Here is a 13,330-nt window from a genome sequence, read left to right as displayed (position 1 = left end):
ACCATTAAAAAAAAAAAAAAGTAAACAGGCTTCAAAAGGTGAAGTCCTGTGTCCAAGGATACAAAGCTAGTAAAGGGTAATGCTGGTATTCAAACCCAGATATATGAGTTAGCTATCTATTACTGAGCAACAAATGACTCCAAACTAAGCAGCTTAAATAGCAAGCATTTAAAAAAACAAAACAGGGGGCGCCTGGGTGGCACAGCGGTTAAGCGTCTGCCTTCAGCTCAGGGCGTGATCCCGGCGTTCCGGGATCGAGTGAGCGTGCCCCGTGATGTGACAACCCCTGAGTGTTCTATGCAACTGATGAATTATTGAATGCTACGTCCAAAACTAAGGATGTATTTATTATAAGTTGGCTAATTGAATTTAAAAATTTAAAAATTTAAAAAAAATAAAAAAACAAAACAAAACAAAACAGCAAGCATTTATTACCTTCCACATTGTCTTCTTATGAGGCAGCCAAGGATGTAGATATCCCACAAGGAGCTGGGAAGACTGAAAACCCCTTTCCTTCACACTGAAGACATCTGAACACACATACACACAGCAAAACAAAACAAAATCAAACAAACAAACAAACAAAAACCAAAGCAAAACAAAAACAGAAAAGCAAGGATATAAAACCACATGAATGAAAAACAAGAAAATACAGCCATAGAGTGCAGAGACTCAGATATTAGAACTTCTACATACTTAAAAAAAAAAACACATTATACTTAATTTATTGAAAGAGAGGAAATTCACCCTTGAAATTTTTAGCAGAGAACAGAAAACCATTTTTTTTAAAAAGAGCCACTGAAAATGCTAGAACTGAAAAGTAATAAACAATTAAGATATATATGGAATATATTAAATCTACATATGAATAGATTTAATAGTCAATTACACATAGGTAGAGAATTTGTAATATGGAAGAAAATATCTAGAATGAAGCATAGAGAGAAAAAATAAAGGAAAAATTAGAAGAGAGTATAAGAGACCTAGAAAAGCCCTTCATAATTTTTTTAAATAGCCAAAATGTCACAAACAGATAGTTCCGTACAATGCACTTAAAGTAAATCAGTAGAAAAAGATATAATAAATATAAGTCCAAATTTTTATTAGATTCATGGCATAAAATCAGTCTGCCAGTTGCTATAAAAGCGTTAAAATGGTTACTTTTAATTCTTGTACTTACCTTTTCTCAGATTCTGGCACTGACACAAAAGATCCATTAAAGTCTTAATGTATATTTGGTTGAAGTCCTGGAGAGTGAGGAGAGAGATTATGGAACAGAAATACAACTTGAAGGGTTAATTGCTGAGACTTTTCTGAACCTAATTAAATACATCAATTGACAGATCCAAGAAACCCCAAATGGGTTAAACAAAGGAAAACCTTGGTACTTTATAGAAAAACTGCTAAAGATCATAAACAAAGAAAATATTTTAAGAGCAGCCAGAGAAAAAAGACAGATTGCCATTAAAGGAGCTGTAATTAGACTGACAGCTAATTTCTCAACAGCAACACTGGAAGCCAAAAGACAATGGGATAATAGCTTCAAAATAATAAGATAATAATAAGAATAATAAAAGGAATTAACTGCCAACTCTGAATCCTGTTCCCAGGATAGATATATATCCCGAAAAGAGAACTGTTCCAACAAACCAAAACTGGGAGAATTCATCCCCAAAGATCGGAACTAATATATATAGCCTTCAGGCAAAAGGAAAGGATTCTAGGTAAAAGGTCAGAAATGCAAAAAGGAATGATAGATATAAAACAATAAGAAAATAATGTCTTGGGGAGAATTATATATGGAGTTTTATAATACACGGCAAGAGAATTAAGTCAGGAGTGAAATAATAGGGTTACGGTGTGTTCAGGTCTGTGCATTGTCCAAGAAGAGGGAAAAGAACCAATTAATACTGACTTTGTATAAGTTAAGTGTGCACATTGCAATAGCTAGTGCAATCACCACAGGATTTTATAAGATTGGAACAACATTTTAAAGTCCTCGATCAACGCAATGAAATCAAGAACTGAAAGAAATGGAATAGAGAACAAATAGTAGAAATTGAAGAGCTGAGCAAGATGGTAAATTTAAATTTTAAAAATCAGAAATTAGATTATACATAAATGTTTAAATATCCTGTTTAACAGCCAAAGCTTGTCTTACAGAATTACATTGAATTGCACGTTATTTACAAAAGACAAGTCTAAAGCATTAGATTTCTCAAGGATATAATGATATCAATATTAGACAAACTATATATATTAAGGCTAAAAGCACTACCAAAGGCAGAGAGAGTGACTTCATAGTGATAAAAATTAAGCTCAAGAAGATATAAGAGTTCAAAACTTATATGTAACTAAGATACATAGCCTCGAATATTATTAACTTCTGTGAGATCTGATAGGTCAGACAGAAGCTAGTTCAAATTCACAGGAGTGTATACACATTCATAAAATTGACTTAATGGGCCTGTAAGAATACCATACCCAACATCCGAAGAATACTCATTTATTTTATACACCAAAATTACAAAATTCTGGGCCTTAAAGCAAGCCCCAACTAATGTCAGAGGTCTGAAAGCATGCAAAGTACGCTACCTTACCACAGGCTTGAGCTAGAAATCAATAACAAAATAATATGTAGAAAATCATGCTTGGAAATTTTAAAATACATTTGTAAATAAATCTATCGGCTCCAAGAAGGAATCACAATGGAAGCTAGGAAATATTTTGAATAGAGTAATTATGAAAATATGACAAATTCAGTTGTTTTGATACAACATAAGCTGTGCTAAAAGGAAACTATAGCTTTGGACTTTCTTAATCTGAAAGAAGGTATCGTCAAAAAAATCTATTTCAAATATTATACTTACTAAATCATGTGCTCAACCTCATCCATAATCAGGTACATGCAATCAATACCTCAATGAAATGCGACCACAAACTCACCAGAATGGCTACAGTTCAAATGACTGACAATACCAAATGCTGATGAGAATAACTGGCACCTATACTGTTGGTGGAAATATAAGTTGGTACAATCACTTTGAAAACCTATTCAGGGATATTTACGCAGTAAGTAAATATATATGCATTCTGTGTGACCCGGGAAGTCCACTATTCCACTTGTACTTTCACAGTCCCAAGAAATTCATATCCTTACATATCCTGGAGGAGAGGTGTAAGCGCCTTATAAGTCTGGGGGTACATGGAGGGGACCAAATCTTTGATAGAAAACATGAAGAGATTAAAAAATTATGAAGCAGTTTTTTAGTTCTTCTTCTCTTCTCCTGGGAGACTTTGAGCAAAAAAGCTTTGTGACGGAACGTTTTCCAGGCACTTAATCATCCGGAGGCACTTATTCTGAATAGTGGGTCTACATCGAAAACCCTGCTTTTTTCTTGTCTAGCTGTGTGAATTTGGGCGAACTCCTTAACTTCCCTGGGTCTCACTTACAGAAGGGGAACAATGGTAAGGCTGAAATGAGATAATCAAATGGCTACCTGGTGGACATGTTAAGACGGTTTTCCCTTCTCCCAAGACAGGTACAGAGGAAAGGGAGGAAGGATTTGCCCAAAAGTCTGGGCTTTGGGCAAGAGGGATTCAAGACATCTGTGCACGTACATCGGGTATAAAAGTAGAAAAGAGATTTAGGACGATGAAACTGGGGGATAAGAGGAGATGGGTCACAAAAACAGATTAAGAAACTAGGCATAGATGTGGAGAATGAAAAGGAAGGTTGACTTTATACTCCTCTCAGCTACCAAATCAAGATTCTTGACATTATCCCTGACCAGTGATTGTGGTCAAGGGGCTCTAGAAATGAGGAATGGAAGTGTGCCAGGACAAGAAACTACCCAAGGCATTGTAGAGCTCCTCCTTTGCGTGCATACACACCAGGCAAGTGTTCTTATTTCATCTCCACTCCCACGGCAGCCTGTACACCCTCTATTCTATCACATGTGACAGTAAATAGTAGATGGCATTTCTGTCCACTGCCCACTACACTCTGAATTTCTGGAAAACAAAGACAGGTTTTTACTCATCTTTGAACCCAAATACCTAGCATAAGAGGCTTTCAATAAATGTTAAGTTAATGAATAGACAGATGAATGAATGATTGACGTAGTTCTGCTTGCTGGAATGAGGGTTCTGGAACTGTACAGCCACCTAGGAAAACTCATCAATAGAGTGCACTGACCCCACTTCCCACACATACTTTGCCACCACCAACTTCCTTCCCATCCTTCAGGGAGAAGCCTGGAGCCTGAGGGGACATTCCTTGGCTTCTCTGACTCCATCCAAAATATTCCATCCGTTGACTGATATTAACCTGAATGTTGCTTCTGTTTTCTTCTCCAGATCTGGGTGAGACTAGATTCTTGACAGTGACTGTCACACAAATATGTAGTTCTCCTGAAGATGTGCCTCTGCCTCCATTCACTGCTCCTGGACCAGTCACTAGTCCTGAGGCAGCCCGAGTGGAGAAGCAGAGTGCCCAATCCAGCAGAAAACATCTTATCCTCGGAAAGCGGTGCAGGGCTTGGCTGAGAGGCATCAGCGTGAACTAGGGGCACATGCGTGGGAGTGATTTTTGAGGATGTTAAACAGGAGAACAAGGAGGGGAGCAGAATATGAATGCAAGGGAGAGGTTCTTGACTTGGAAGCCCCTTACAGTTTGTAGTAGTGTGTTTCTGAATGGCTCCTTGAGGCTTGGACATGGTGATGCCTGACAGTGAATTACAGGCAGAGTCCGGAGTGCCACGGCAGGAAACTGAAGAAGGACTCACAATGCTCAGGGAGCCAGGAATGTTAGAACAAATCTATCGTGTGAGACATATGCTTCTTGGAAGGGTTCAAAGAACATTATTTTCACTAGGCGATAAAGACTATGTCAGCAAGGGGCATCCTCTCTGAGAAGCCTAGTGATGACCCTCTGCTGTGGGCCAGACTGAAAATAGGTGACTCCTCCTTCGAAGCAGTCTCCCTCGTGTCAAGGGCAATGATGGGATCCCAGAATAACGAAGGCCAGATGCCAGTGCTTAACTCTCAGAGCCAAACCAGACATAGACCGTAACAGGCAACAGAGCCAGAGGGGCGACCTGTGGGCCTCCACCCACAGAGGTTTTGATGATGGTTAATAGACCATGGTGTTCTTAGGAACGAGATAGAGGAGCAGCCAATAGAGTGTTGCATGGCTTGTAGAACTGGCCAAAAAATAAAAATCAAGAGCTATTAGGAGAAGCCTGATGGGCCCACAATTTCCAGAGCTGAGCCAGTTTTCAGACCCAAAGCCTGGGTCCTCTTGAGAAAGGATCCTGTACTGCTTCCCATTCTAGAAAAGTTTTTAGATCTTTGAGGATCTAAGGCATGTCAGGACACCCCTGAAAGGTAAAGAACAAGTTATTACACCTTGGTCCTACCGTTGCTAAAGAATCCAAGGCTTGGTGAGCCCCGTTGGGTTTTGGAGAAGCGTAACCTATAACAGGGAATCAACTGCTCCACATACGTATGGGGTGATTCAAGACGCTTGTAGTTTGAGGGCCCAGAGCAAGAGCTGCTCTGCAGCGGATCAAGGCTGCCGGGCACAGTGCCCTGGGGCTCCTCGATCTGGCAGACCCCCTGATGCTAGAGCTCCCTTAACAGATAGGGGGCTGGTTAGAGTCCTAGCAAGCCCCAATAGGAGAGTCACAAGATAGATTTCTAGGGTTCTTCTGGAGCTGCTTTCTTGAGAAAAGAACAACCCACTGTTTTAAAAGCAGTCCCCGGCATGCTACTGAGCCATATTAGAGACTGACATTCCTCCCTCTGGCAACTGCCTCTATTGTTGTTGTTGTTGTTGTTGGCTTCTCTTTATAATAAAATTCCTTGAAAGAATTGTCTACATATTCACTATCTCCACTTACTCTTTTCCCATACTGTTCTGAAACTACTCCCAATCAGGCTTTCATCCCCACGGTTCCACTAAAACTGCCTTTGGGTGAAACTTACCAATGACTTCCATGTTCCAAATCCAATGACTAATTTTAGTCTCTTCATACTTGATCTATCAGCAGCATCTGACCCAGTTGGACACGCCCATCTTGAAACAGCTTCTTTCCTTGCTTCCGAGGATGTCACTCTCTCTTCCTGTCTCACTGGTTCCTCCTCATCACCTTGGCTTATTCTTCTCACATCCTTAACCGCGAATGCTGGAATCCCTGAGGTTCACTCCTGGATTGCTCTTCCTCTCCACCTATATTCCCTCTTCTTAGGTGGCCTCCTCCCACCTATAGCTTTAATGTTTCATGTGCTTTCCACTCCCAAATTTACACCTGTAGCCCCATCCTCTCCCGTGAACTCCAGACTCATGTATCCAACAGCTTATTGGACCTCTCTACTAGCTGTTTATCAGGCATCTTAAACTTAACAATTCTAAAACCAAACCCTGGACCCCTTATTTCCAAACCTGTTCCTCCACCAGCCTTCCCTACCTTAGTAAGCAACAGCTCTATTCCTCCAGCTGCTCAGACCCAAGTCTTCGACTCATCTTTACTTCTCTCCTTCTAAGTTCACATTCCACTCATCACAAGATCTTGCCAACTATCCCTTCCAAATATTCAGAATCTGGCAAATCCTCAGTCCAAGCCGCTATCATCTCTTGCTTAGATTACTGTACCCTGTTCCCTTGCTTCCATCTTTGCCCTCTTCAATTTATTTTAAAATTTGTAGCCAGAATGATCCCGTCTCACTTCTGCTGAAAATCCTCCATAAGTTTCCCATCTCCTTCAGCATAAAATTCAAAGTTCTTGAAGGGCCCCACAAGGTCTGCCTTTGCCTCTGATTCCCCTCTGACCTCACCTCCCACCACTTCCCCGGCACCCTCCCTGGAACACCCCCTCTGTCTTGGACACGCTAACTTCAGACAGCCTCAGGGCTCTCCTCCTCACTGCTCTCCAACGCCACTTCCCCAGAGATACCGCCCCCCTCTATCTTTTGTACCTGTCTTCATGTTTCCTCATAGCATGTCTTGCTACTTGACATATTACACAATATATTGATTTTATTGTCTGCCCCAACCCAGTCGATTTTAAGTTCTCAGAGAGCAGGAGTTTGTTTGATTTCTGTATCCCCAGACCTTAGAATGGTGGCTGGACTAAGATAAATGCTCAACAGATTTTTGTTGAGTGCATGAATAAATATCAGGTCCTGCGCTAACGCACAAGGGAGGGGTGGAGAGGGGAAATGTAGATAAAAATAATTGAGACCTTTAGCAGTCCCCAGCGTGCTACCTTCTCCATTGCACAGGGTTTATGTATGTATCTTCCGCAGACCACAACAAATAGTTGTAACCAGAAAAGTGTAATCAGGCATAGAAAATAATTGGGTTTACTGTTTCTGCTCTTTCTGAACTTAGGATATTACCTTATTTAGGATATTTGACATAGCTCCATTTGCTAAAGCAACTTCGGATGTTAACACCCAAATCCACATGTTTTTCTGCTTGCCTATGAGTTGGGGAATTCCATGTGGCTGGGTCTGGTCTTAGAGACAGCAAGAGTTTCTTAGATGCCTGAGTGACACCATTCACCCCTCTCTTACCAACCCCCTCAAAGGTCTCCCCTACGGTGATTCAGCAGAACCCCAAATTACACAATTTACAATTCACTGACCTCTGAAAAAAGCAAGTCACGCCCCATGGAGAGCTGCAAACAAAAGCAGTCCTGAGCCAGATTCCTTGTTGACTCTGGTCTCTGGTTACACCCCAGGCATAAAAAGGGAGGAAATGTGGTCTTCAAAGCCAGTGCCTCCCCCACTTTTGTCTGTCCCCCGCAGAATCCCTTCCCCCAGCCCAGCCTCCTCTTGAGGTGCCCACTGTGAGGTCAAACACACAAACGCTGCCCAGGGAGGCATTTTCAGGTTGCATACTATATTTAGCTAAAGTAACTTATAGGTCCAGTCTCATGTTCTCGGCCTTGGCAAGGGTTTAAAGACTTAAACAATTCCTCTCAAGCATGCCCTGTTGTGAATCCCCTTCCTGTCCAAAACCCTTTCTTGGCCCAGACCCCAGGAGTCACCTATCAGAAGAATCTGGCCACTCCCAGTGTGCTCTCTTTTCACCTCCTCACAAAGCAGCGACTTTTCCCAAGGGCTCAGGTCAGCCCCCAGAAGTAAGGCCACTTGGCTGACATCTCATGAGTGATTACCTTGTCTCCAGAATTCCAGAAAGGACTTTCCTCAGACCCTTCCGTTTCCCGGACTGGGAGTCTCCGGTTTTGGGGGGCCAGGGCTGGAGGAGACAAATGTGAGGCCTGAATGAAGCACCTCCCCTGCCACACGCCACCAGCAGATTTCACTCACCCACCTTGACATCCGGTGTCCTGGCCTCACTGCCCTTCTCCACACAATGTTCCCCACAGCCGTGGGCCTGGTGTGAGGCGTAGTAATACTTGTTATTCCCAGTGTGGGCTGTTGGGTTCATCGTCCATGCCAACCTTCATCCATGCCAACTCTATCATTTTTACAGAGGGGAACCTGAGGCCCAGAAAGTGGAAGCCATGTGCCCACAGTCAAAGAACCTGATAGGGTCAAAGGTGGGGCAGGAGACCCTGACTTACAGACCCAGGCTGGGGCTCCTCCCGTGGCAACAACCACTTCACTTGCAGTCTTGAGTTTTTCTCTTCCTGTTCCTCTCTCTCCTTTAGCCTACTTTTATGTCTTTCCTGGAGTTGTATTTCTTCCAGGGGTTCCACCTGGACCCAGCCCACAAGCATATCTAGGTAACTTCCTTCTTGTTACATTTTGAAAGCTCACAGCTCTGTTTCCCCAGCATCCTCAGCCCACCTGTTGGGTTCAGACCCCTCCACTGCTCCTTCTTGTCTCCATACACATTAGATTGTAAAGAACTTTGGAGTTCTTAAAGCATCTTTATGTCCAGGCCTTCATCTATGATCACAAAAAAGCTTGTGAAGCCATCTAGGAATGTAGGTTCCGGGTCACCTGGCTGGCTCAGTCGGTAAAGCACGTGATTCTTGATCTTGGGGTTGTGGGTTCGAGCCCCACGTTGGGTATAGAGATTACTTAAAATAATAAAAAATCTTAAGGGAAAAAAAAGGAATGTAGATTCCTTTCTTCACTTTTACAGAGGCAGAGGATGAAATGCCAGTGAGGACTTGTCTACCACTACCCCGCAGACAAGTTACAGAGCCGAGGGGCAGGGTCTTCACTCCCCACCTTCTAAGGCTCTTTCATTCTCAGCCTTGTCTCCTCTGTGGAATGGTCCCCAGAACACCATTCCCAGGCAGCTTTATCCTCCACACATTTATTCCCTTGGTTTTGTTCATCTGTCAACTTCGAAGTTTCCAAATGTATATATTTCTATTTTTTCCTAGACATCTCCACACTTGGATGACCCCTCAGGAGACTCACGCCCCCCCCCCCGAGTCTGTTTCTGTCACTATCACATGCTGTCCAAGCTTAAGGGTTAAGAGTCTGAAATCAGACAGACCTGTACCCCTCCAGGCTCTGCCTCTTACCTGCAGTGTGACCTTGAACAAGTGACTTAGCCTCTGAGATCCTCAGTCTCTTCATTTGTAAATTGAAAGGATAACGATCTGTGTCATGGGGCCATTGTGAGGATTAAGTGAAGATACGGTGGAACATAGTAAGTGCTCAGTAAAATAATAACCATCACCGTATGCCCTCATCATGGTCTTCATCATCATCGTATCTTTTACCTGGGATGGCAGTGGGTCTCTTAACTGTTCTTCTCCCTCTGAGCGTATTCCTCTCCATTGTCCAAACCATCTACAAATTACCTTTCACACACACACACACACACAGAAGAAAAATTTAAGAAAAATTTTCCTTCCATACAAATATGGTATAAAAGGAATTAAAAAAAAAAAAAAAAAAAACAATGGGGCGCCTGGGTGGCTCAGTCAGTTAAGTGTCTGCCTTCGGCTCAGGTCATGATCCCAGCATCCTGGGATTGAGCCCCTGCATGCAGCTCCCTGCTCAGCAGGGAGTCCTGTTTCTCCCTCTCCCCCTGCCCCTCCCCCTCCACTCATGCTCTGTCTCTTGCTTTCTCTCTCTCAAATAAATAAATAAATAAAATCTTTAAAAAAACAAAAACAAAAACACTGAAATCCCACCCTTCCCTCTTCCCCCACAAAAAACAGATCCTTTCTACGAAGAGGTTAAGGGGCCAGACTCTGGAATTCCAATCCTGGCCTACCACTCACTAGCTGTGCAACTGTGGGCAAGTGGCATATCCTTGCTCTGCCTCAATTGTTCCCTTGATTAAAAGAGGGAGAAAATCTGCCTCAAAGTTTTCCTGTGACAATTAAATGAGACAATCCCTGTAAAATAGTTAGCAGGTGGCTGCAGATAGTAAGCTCTCAACAACTGCTGGGCACTCTTAGTAGTTAGTGTTCGTATGCTTTTTCCTTTGCTCAAACCAGTTTCACAGGATCTCATCACCACCACTCCCTCCTCACTTCCTGTCTGTCTTGCCAGCTGCAAGACACCTCCTCCATGAAGCCTTTCAGGACTGATTGCTTCTGAATTCTCTTTGTGCTAGTACATACTCTTTCCAGGCTGGGCTATTTGCATTCGTTTGCCGGGAGCCCTTCTTTACCGCATCTGAGCATCTTGAAGGAGACAAGTCTCCTGCCCATTGCAAAAGAGAAGAGGGGAAGAGAGGAAAAAGGCAGTGGGGAGAAGAGGAGAAGTGGGAACAAATGCTGATGTCTGAGCTGTAAACTCTCCCAACCTTAACGTTTAACCTGAACCAAAACTTCCAATAGTAGAAATTGCTTAAAAAGAAAACCTTGGGATGCCTGGGTGGCTCAGGCAGTTAAGTGTCCGACTCTTGGTTTTGGCTCAGGTCAAGGTCTCAGGGTGGTGACATCAAGCCCCATCTGGGGCTCCCCCTCAGCAGGGAGTCTGCTTGAGATTCTTTCCCTCTGCCCCTCCCCCCACTCTTTTTCTGTCTCTCAAATAAATAAATCTTTAAAAAATAAAGTAAATAAAACCTTTAAAAAACTTATAATATTAAAAAGCATTATATTGACCCAAAGATTCTCAGTACCACCCGCTCAAGAAATATTTTTAAATATTTAAGAAATCCATTTACATTATTTTACATCGGTTCTCCATCCGCCTCTGAGGGAGGGTGCTGTTTTGCTCACCCCCTTTCCTGACATTCTCTTTCTGAATTCTAAGTGTCAGCCTGTACCTCGCGGCTGCAAGACACACAACGGGCACACACAACACAAATTCTTGGCCCAAGAGACCAGGACATTTTACTTGCCATTATACACGCTCTCTCCAGAAATTAAACGCCTCTGGGCAAATGAGAAAGACTTGGCTTTTCCACGTCACCACCTCCCCTCCCGACGTCTCCCCCGAACGCGCACTTCTTCGTATCTACTAGAAGTAGGGTTACAGTTTACATCAACAACTCAAAGTAAATGAGGAAAACTCAACATCTCCTGGAATGGACACTTCTGCATTTTACAGAAGAATAAATACAGCTCATATCCTCTTTTGTTTGTTATGACACAGAGAGAGAGGGAGAGAGGGAGAAGGGGAAGGAGAGGGAGGAGGAGGAGAGAGGAAAGAAAGAAAAAAGTCTAGATTCTGTTCGTTTCAATCTGGCATGCAAATGACAGGCGCCAGCCTCCCCATCTCACAAAGAGTGCCTTGGAGAAATGGTGATGTGCCAGGGGTAGGGGAGGAGCTGTTTTTAAAGAACCAAAACAAAGTTACAGGAACTAGAACACCCAAATGTTTGTAAGTGTCTAAACTAGCTGAGGACTGCGGTATGCAGGGAGCTATGCGCATGAACACTGCGGGCTGCAGGTGCAGGTTACAGATGCGAGGTTTGGTTGTGGGCACGTGCCAAGGACGTAACAAACCTCAATTGAAGGGAGCCAAGTGGAGGATCATAGCCCCAACTTGAATACAGGAGGCAGCAAATTCCATAGGATTTAGGTATAAAAAGAAAATTGCCATGTTTTTCCTTATGAGTTCATTGAAACACCGAGCACAAGGATGTGGCATCTTATTTACTTTTCACCGAGTGCATTTTCACGATCGAGTCAGCTCTTTAGAAACAGTTCCTCTGCATGATCACCTAGGTCTCCCCTATCAGAATCAGTCCTATCTTCATCAAAACAAAACCAGATTAATTTGGCTAAAGAATGTTTACAGAAACTTGTGTATTTCACGTCCAAGGATAAAATGCAGCCGCTAGAAATATCCGAACATGAAAGCAACACAATCCCAACTTAGATCACAGTTCTGCTTATTTAAACCCCCAGATTGACTTGTAGCAGTGGGATGGATTGGGGAAGAGGAGAAAGAAACAAATAGCTTTTTAAGCCTTTACAAAACACTCGAGACTCTTTACAGCCATATCCAGTCTTCACAGCAGCCCCATGATACGTACTACCGTTCCTATTTTACAGCTGAGGACACGGAAGCTCACAAAAGCGGAGTGACTTAACCAAGATCATACAGCTAGTGGATGGCAGAGACAATATTCAAATTTGCATATTTAGGATTTCTCCTAAACAAATTTAGAGAGAGGCTTTGTATATTACTGGATATTACAGAGAATACAATGAGAATTTTGGTACAAATTAAAGCTTTGTTAAAGTGAGGTGGTTGGGGATCAGATCTTACTATTCATTACAGAATAATTTCTGGGGAGATGCTTATGTATTGTATTTTTTACATGTCAGAAATTGGAACTTGGGATTTATAGTCGATTTTGCAATACTTTTAAAATATTATCTGCTCTAATTTAAAGATATTTTCATGCTTTCCTTTTTTTATTTTTTATGACATAGTTCTAGAATTAAAAGTGAAAAAAGAAATTCTATTTTAGCATGTTCTCTGCACTTCCAAGTTCTCTTAGCTATTACTAGTAGCTCCTAAATACACAAACATGTGTGAACTCTTTAAAGCGGAAATTTAGTTTTGAGAAACAGCTAATCACATTAAAGAAAAAGCAGGCACTGGAAGATACTTTCTAAAAGACAGTATTAATATATGTGTAACTATTTTAGGAAAAACTAGAATCTGGTTAAAGCAAAAAATTTTATAATCAGATCACTTAGAAGAATAAGTGTTTTTCTCTACACTACCCTAAGATCATATAGCTAGTTAACCTGCTTTTAAGCAAACAAGAATTTTTAAACATTTTCTATCCTTTAAGCAAATGCTCTTTGCTTGGCTAAATGACAATGTTCAAGAAATGCCTACCACAGAAGCATAAAAAACCCTTGGCAACATTCCAGAAGAAATTCACCCTGCATAATGTGTTCCAGCCAATGCTCAATAGCTT

The 13,330-nt window shown here is 42.1% G+C and overlaps 1 long non-coding RNA gene across 2 annotated transcripts; it reads right to left on the bottom strand.

Moving 5' to 3' along the window:
* Positions 1–372: 372 nt before the first annotated feature.
* Positions 373–9,396, bottom strand: LOC121101510. 2 transcript variants are annotated; one of them, XR_005833523.1, is made up of 3 exons: positions 7,650–9,396; positions 1,181–1,247; positions 373–530 (listed from the first exon to the last, which is right to left on the bottom strand). It is a non-coding gene; the product is annotated as an uncharacterized LOC121101510 (long non-coding RNA). The 2 variants fall into 2 exon arrangements; XR_005833522.1 differs by lacking the exon at positions 7,650–9,396 and adding an exon at positions 4,331–5,361.
* Between the last annotated feature and the right edge of the window lie 3,934 nt (positions 9,397–13,330).

The sequence above is a fragment of the Ursus maritimus genome, unplaced genomic scaffold (genome assembly GCF_017311325.1).
Source record: "Ursus maritimus isolate PB19 unplaced genomic scaffold, ASM1731132v1 scaffold_8, whole genome shotgun sequence".
Taxonomy (NCBI): Eukaryota; Metazoa; Chordata; class Mammalia; order Carnivora; family Ursidae; genus Ursus; species Ursus maritimus.
This window is presented reverse-complemented; position numbering and strand designations above follow the sequence as displayed.